The sequence below is a fragment of the Myodes glareolus genome, chromosome 7 (assembly GCF_982192425.1).
Source record: "Myodes glareolus chromosome 7, mMyoGla1.1, whole genome shotgun sequence".
NCBI classification, from domain to species: domain Eukaryota; kingdom Metazoa; phylum Chordata; class Mammalia; order Rodentia; family Cricetidae; genus Myodes; species Myodes glareolus.
In genome coordinates this window covers 96,806,677-96,813,907 of record NC_142032.1, presented here as the reverse complement: position 1 = coordinate 96,813,907, position 7,231 = coordinate 96,806,677, and positions in this window count along the sequence as shown.

Here is a 7,231-nt window from a genome sequence, read left to right as displayed (position 1 = left end):
TCCAGGTAAAATGTGTTTCTGGGTATTGGGGCTTGATACTTAGGAATGGGGTTGGCTTGAGGGTAGTTGAGAGACTTTGCAAGAGAGAGGAAAGTTGGGTATTCCATCAGGATCTGCTTAGTTAGTCCTCTGGGAATGGGGACAGGGAGTGCCAAAAGGGCACAATAGAAAGTCTACCTGGATGAGACTGGGGGAATTGGACTGGGAGGAATAGAGGGATCTGCAGTCAATCAGTCTACCTGCTTCCTTGACAGGAATGGTTCCCAGGGAACACTTGCTAGATTTGGGGGCTGGGATAAAGCAATTAATGGGGGAGAGAGAGATTAGGAAGGAAAGATCTGTGGGATCTACTGGAGATGGGGGGAGGGGAAAGGGAGGCTGCAGCAGGTGTTCTGTTGCTGACTAGGGAGAAGATAGGAGGAATTGATTTGGATGAATGAAGAGAGAGGTGAGGATTTGCAGTTAGCCTACCTGCTTCCTTGGCTGGAATCAACTTCCTCATTTTCATCTGATAGTTTGTTAGCCAAGTTGTCAGGGTCAAAGCCTGGGTCCTGGCAGTTCTGACTCTTATTAGCATTTCCAGAACCACCTCGCCAGCCCCAGGGGCCTACAGCTGCCTGTGCATTGCCACTATTTAGGCAAATGCCTAGTCAGCCCACGGCCCTGTGACCACACAGCACTATGTAATCTATGTGCATACACTGTGGGGTGGCTGTACAAGGCTCTGTACACATGTGCTAAGACCCCTTCAAAAGCGAGCCCAATTCATTCTGCAATCTCTTTCTACTACTTCCTTTTCCGAAGCAGGCTTCCACCAACCCCTCTCTTTTCACCCCCTGTCAATAAACTTCCACGTGGTTTGTTGTACATTTGTGGTTCATTCTTATCACTGCTTGTCCACAACACTAACAATCTAGGCTCAATCCTCAAGAGACGAATTAAGGAAACCAGTAATAATGAATGTGGCCACACTGGGGAGAGAAACAAAGAGGCCCACCTCACATTTACAAAGAAGGTAAGAAGAATGTTTAAATAAGCAGTTCTGGTCAAGGTGTGGCACATGCAAGTGGTTGTCTGAGCTCCAGTCTCTCCTCAAGGTGGTCTGACAAGTCACAACTGTGGGAGATCCCTTTCCCAATCTTTCTTCCTGAAAGGATGGTTGCATGCTGGGGCCCAGAGACAGATGCTAAATATGCCTTTGTTAAAAAAAGACCATAATTGTGTAATATGGGTTGAGATTGCAGCATTGTACAGCCTAGACTTTGTAAAAAACAAGTTGGATTTCTGCCACCATGGAAGAGAATTAAGAAACAGCAGAAAGTGTACCTCCTTTCTTCTGTCTTTTTCCTGCTGCTGGATCATCTGCTTTGTGCCTTTCTAGCCAAATACTTACTTGAAAAATTTTTAGATTATTAATACAACAGATAAAAAGCTTCACTTTAACCCCCCTCAGGGAGCTTATCTCTTCTGAACAGGAGTCTGAAGAGTATCACCTGTACTTAGACCTTGACCAGAGGTGAATTCCTCCCTTAGGACAGAAGTCTTCACAACTTCCTTTGAGATCTGTAGGGAGAAGGGTTAGGGCTGCTTTGAGGAACACTATGGGAAGGAAGTTTATCAGTTCAACAAAAATATTCTTTCAAAGTCTTGTGGCTATGGAAATACAGACCAAAATAGTCAACCAAGGCATGGATGCACCTGGAAGCATCTAGGTGTGAATCTGTCCCCAGCCAAAGCTCCAGGTGATTGTCCCTCAAATGATGCGTTAATCTAGGCATGGAATCATGTGCCTGTAATCCTAGTACTCACTAGGTGCAGGTGGGAGGATTTCAAGGCAAGGCCATGCTGGAGCACATAGTGATTTATAGGCTAGCCTATGCTACATAATGACACCCTGCTTCAAGAAAACTAAAATGAGAATGGGTGAGATAGCTCAGTGACTAAAGGCATTTGTTACCAGGCCTATTGACTGGAGTGATCCTTAGGATCCACATGAAAGTAGAAGAGAGCTAAATCCTAGAATCCTGAAGTTTTCCTCTGACTGAGAAATTGTGATATGTGTGTGACCTGGCACACGTATTCACATTCTCTCTTTCTCTCTCTCTCTCTCTCTTTCCTTCTTTTCCTCCCTCTCCCATCTCTTTCCCTCCCTCCCTTCCTCTGCCCCCCTCTTCTCCCTCCTCCCTTCTCCTCTCTTTCCCTCCCTCACTTCCTCCTTCTCTCTCCCCCCTCACTCACACACACAGTAAATAAATGTAATAAAAATATTTAAAAAACCCAAAAAACAAAATTCAAAGCCGAAGATTATATAGTAAGATATATCTAGGAGTCTTAGGGGGTTGGAATTGGGTACTTGGCAGAAATGATTACATTAGAGCTTTCTGAATGCAAAAAAGAACAGGCAAACTTTTCTAATGAGTCAGGGATTTGTGAGTCTCCAATGTTGATCTATATCTATATCTATATCAATATAGATATATATGCTGTAGATTGAATATAGTGATATATTTTATCTGTTTACTCTTTAATCTTCATGTTAGCAATCATTGTAAGTACTAGGGAGGGATAAATGATGTGGGATTTATTGATTATAGTCCACTTTCTCAAGTAGGATGAGATCCTTAGATGCCACTGAGTTGCCTGCCTTGTTCCTTGTTCAATACCAATTCAGAATCTAGGAGAAAACCAGACTCCTGAAATTAGAAATGTTGATCTTACCCCCTTATTTCACACCAAAAGTGGGCTTTTTACACAGGACATTCACTTCTTAAAATAATTTTCTTAAAATGATTTAGAATGTCCCTACAGATAGAGAAGATTTCTGTTTTGGAGACAAGGGTCTCTCTGTATAGCTGTGTCTAGCCTGGGACACCTCTCTCTCCCTTTCTAATGCTGGGACCAAAGAATCACCAGACATGGCAAGATGATTCCTCAAAGTCAGAGTTGTTCTATTTAGAGGCTGCCTTTTCAGGCTGCCAGGTGAGTTTTCCTTGCTCACAGAAGTGTTGTGGGCAAGAAGACAGACTGTTAGCAACTAGGTTATCTAACAGAGGTGCTTGCTTCCTTCAAAAGTGAAGCCAGCACCTACTGCTCCCCACAGTGTCCCCGTGGTAAAGACAGCACAACATCCCCAGGGTGCTTCAGAGGTAAAGATGGGACTTCTAAGTCACCATAGCTTGTTGAACTTCTTAGCCAGTTAAAGACAAGGAATTCAGGTTGTTAAAGTAAAATCAGTTCTTTTCTAAAGTTTGAGGGTAGCCTGGTCTACATAGTGAGTTCCAGGTCAGCTAAGTTACATATAGAGACCCTTTCTTATTAAAAAAAAATAAATAAAAAGGTGTTTTCCATCATTGGCTCATACTAACTCTCCTGTATGCCATTCCTTTTTGCTAATCTGAAGGTCTTCTAAGACACAGCACAGATAGATGTCAAACCCCTGCTGAAGCCTTTCCTAACACTCCCAGCCTATGCACTCCCATCTTGCACTGGGGAGGGCAACTGTACTCAGTTCTCAAATTGGGTGTTTGAAACCAAAGGCTGAACTTTATTAGTGTTTGTATCTCCTGGACTAAGAGATATCTCTGTCAAGAAGGCAGCACTCGGTGGAGATTTTCACAGCAGTGAATGAAAGAATGAATGAACCAAGGGATCTGTGCTGGGAATGTTGACAGGGCAGGGGAGGGTGGTATCAGACTCAGATGGAGTTACAGTCACATTCTCTAGGGCAGGCAGCTTGGGCGCAGAGGAAAGACCACTGAGCTTCAGTTAAATTAGCCAGCAAAACCTGACTTTCAGCAGTTGTGTGACTCTGTGTCCATACAGGCTCTGTATGTGTCCAGGCCTACGCTAGTCACTTCCCACCATTATGACTAAGCTAAGAAAACAGTTTGAGGGAGGCAGAATTATTTTGACACAGTGGCCTGAGACCTAACTTTCAATATGTGAACTCTTTAGAAAAGATTTATTTATTTTTCTTTTATATTTAGGGGCATTTTGCCTGCATGTATGTCTGTGCACTGTATGTATTCAGTGTCCTTGGAGGCTAAAAGAGGGCTTTTGATCCTCAGGGACTGGAATTTACTGGCAGTTGGGAGCCACCGTGTGGATGCTGGGACTGAGCTCAGGTCCCCTGCAAGAGCACCAAGTGCTCTTACCCCTGGGTCACCTCTCCAGCCTCAACACATGAATTTGTAAGTGGTTTTCATTTTTTAATAATAACAAAACCTTTGGTTCACTTCCAATTTTAATTTTTTAATATTTTATTTATTTATCCATTGTGTGTTTGTGTGTTTTTTTTTCTGTGATGTGTATGTGTGTGGTGTGTATGTGTGTGTATGTGTTTTAGAAAACAGATTTCAGGAGTTGTGTTTCTTCTTCTACCATGTGGGTCTCAGGGATTAAACTCTGGTCACCACGCTGGAAGGGAAGCGCTTTCATCTACTGAGCAAACTAACCAGACTGTTCTTAGACTTGAAGACAATCACCCTCACCTTTCACACCAGTGAAGGAAATTTCAGAAGAAATCAGAGAACAGCGACACTAAAACCTTGAGAGTTGGGAAGGGCTGTGAAGCCAGGCACCAAAGATGTGGTGGGAAGGCTTATCTAAGGCTGGATGACAGCCAACCTGGGACCCTACATGCCCAGAAAGTGGGTAGCCCAGGGCCCCTCCCAGACAGACAGACAGGCAAGATCCACTGACATGGATCAGCTAGATTTGTGGTACGAAGTCATAGTCCATAGTGATGCTATCAGAGGTAGGGTGGGTAATTACATGCTTGATGGAGCTTTTGTGATGAAATGAAGAAGTGTTAACTATACCCACTGATGGGCTGAAGAATGTAAGGCTTGGGTTGCTCGAGTTCTTCTAATGAGGAACCAACTTTCTGTGCCTGTACCTGGTGTTAGCCTATGGGATGGTGCCTGCCTCCTCCTTGAAATTCAAATGCTCCACCTTGCCCTAGGCAGAAGGTGAGGCTCGGGAAGGGTTTCTTAAGTGAGTGTTGCTGGTTCTGTGAACTTGCAAGGAAACAAAGGGAGACTCACTTAGTGGAAGGAAGAGGGCCCCTGTGTTTCAATGCAGGCCAGTTGACAAACTTGGGCTTGGCCCTCAAATTCTACCTATGAAAAAACAAAAGCAAGTCCAGTAGTTAAAGTTCTGCATGCCTCGCCAAAAACATTTAAGATTCAACCTTGGTGAACACTGGAAACAAAAGCTAGTGAAATTTGAGCAGTCACAGGGAAAAGCTAATGGCTTTGCCTACATGACTTTATAATTGTTTACATATTATTCTCATATATGTTAATAACATAGTGCAGTGTTTATTTGTCTTGAGCTGTAAGCTATATGCAAAGCACAGGGACAATTGTTGGTTCTTTTTATGGTTACTCACCACAGGATGGGGTGTTAGGGTGTTATGTGATGTGAAGAGGTGTTATGATGGAGAGGGGTCAAACAGCCACATGATGAACAATGGAAGAGCAAGCTTTTGTTGATTCTTTGGGTAGGCTAAAGTTTGATAGAGTTGTCTACCGGTAACGGGCACAGTTTTAGAAGATGTTTGTGTCTTGTGAGCTAGCATTCTGGCCTTTGGCTTTATAGATGGTTATTTAATTCAGTAACTGACAGATGACTCATTATTTTGCATAAGTAGCCTGACCTCATGGATTGTTCTGGACAAGGTCCCAGAGTTTACAAGGTTGAGGCTCATTAGGTGCTTGAGCTGTGGAGAAAGTGCGGGGGTGGCGTAGGAGAAACACACACCAGCTCCAACAAGTTAGTCTTCAATTATTGTAGTATTGGTAAAACTGATTTAAAAGTTCAATATGCAGAACCGAGAAGAATCTGACCCAAGGGTCAAAACAGAAATGGGGCTGATACAATGTGAGTATATAGATGCTGGTCCTTTCCTTCCAATTTAACCATTTACTGGGTGTCTTGGGCTCCAGTGAGTGTTACTGTTATGGAGAAAGGTGGCCTTCAAGTGTCTGCACTGTAACATGGGAACTGTGGCCAGATGTACACGGTAAAGGTGGTCACTATAGTGGCTAGTGGGAAGCTCATGTCCTGCTCAGTTACGTGACCACCACCCTTAGTGACCTTCGGTTACCTAAGACTATATGAAGCTCGAGGGCTTGTGATAATACCAAGAGAGAAATTCATTATAAAGTGACTGTAATTTTGCTCTGATAGAGTGCTTGGTGTCTGAGCTGATTCTAAGAACCTGAATTCCTCCATCAGGCACAACTCTCCCAGTCTCTTCTTTGTGTGGCGTTTATCTCGGTCAACCATAAGGACCGCCTACTCTATCAGCGCTCTGACTGTAAGGCCTTTTCTGGAGTCTTATGGCAAAGCTGTCAAAAACGTGTTTTCAGTGGGTAACTGACAAAGGGTCCGGTTTCCACTTGTCCCCTTGCTGTGCTCCTTACCTGTATCGTGTGTGGGACTTAAATAGGACACACGCAAATTTTTCTTGTTCTTTTTAAGTTTCTATGATGCTTGTGTGAGGTAAGAAATTTGTAAAGAAGGTTTGAGTTCAGTGAGAAAAGTCAGGAAAGCTTCTCACTGAAGTTTGACTTCCGGGTCTATTTATGGATTGTTTAATTTTGTTGACTAAATTTTTATTTGATACCAATGATTAAATTTTTATTTGATACCAATGATTAAATTTTTATTTGATACCAACCTTGCTCTGGGTATTCCAGGAGTCCGTTGGAATAAAATGATGAATGTCCTGTTCATTGTTGTAATGTGATTTTAGAAAATACTGTTCTTGGTTTAGGAAGCTAAAATAGTTTTGCTAAATCTGCCCCCTAGTGGCCAAGAGGAGAAAACACTGCATTCACACTTTACCCTGTGTCTCCTCTCTACATCAAGAGGTCAATGTCAAAGACGCCAGAATAAAAAGGTTCAGGCTACTCAAATCCTTACTCATTAAAATCAGCCTTCACTCTCCACACTGTATTACCCTGTGCCTCGATGTGTCAAAGAGTGTGGAAAACTAACACCAAGTAAATAAAATAAAAACTATGTGCCCCCCTCCCCCCAAGATAACAGAACAGCAAATTATAAAAGATTCTCTACCTCCATCCTCTGCCTGGCCCCCTCTCTACTGTATCTGTATCTTCCATATCAAATAGGACGGTACACGTGTGTTCATGGGTGTAACTAGGTAAAAGAAAGGGGCAGCCCTTCTCAGTGTTCTCTGGCATGAAACCACAACAGGGCAGCT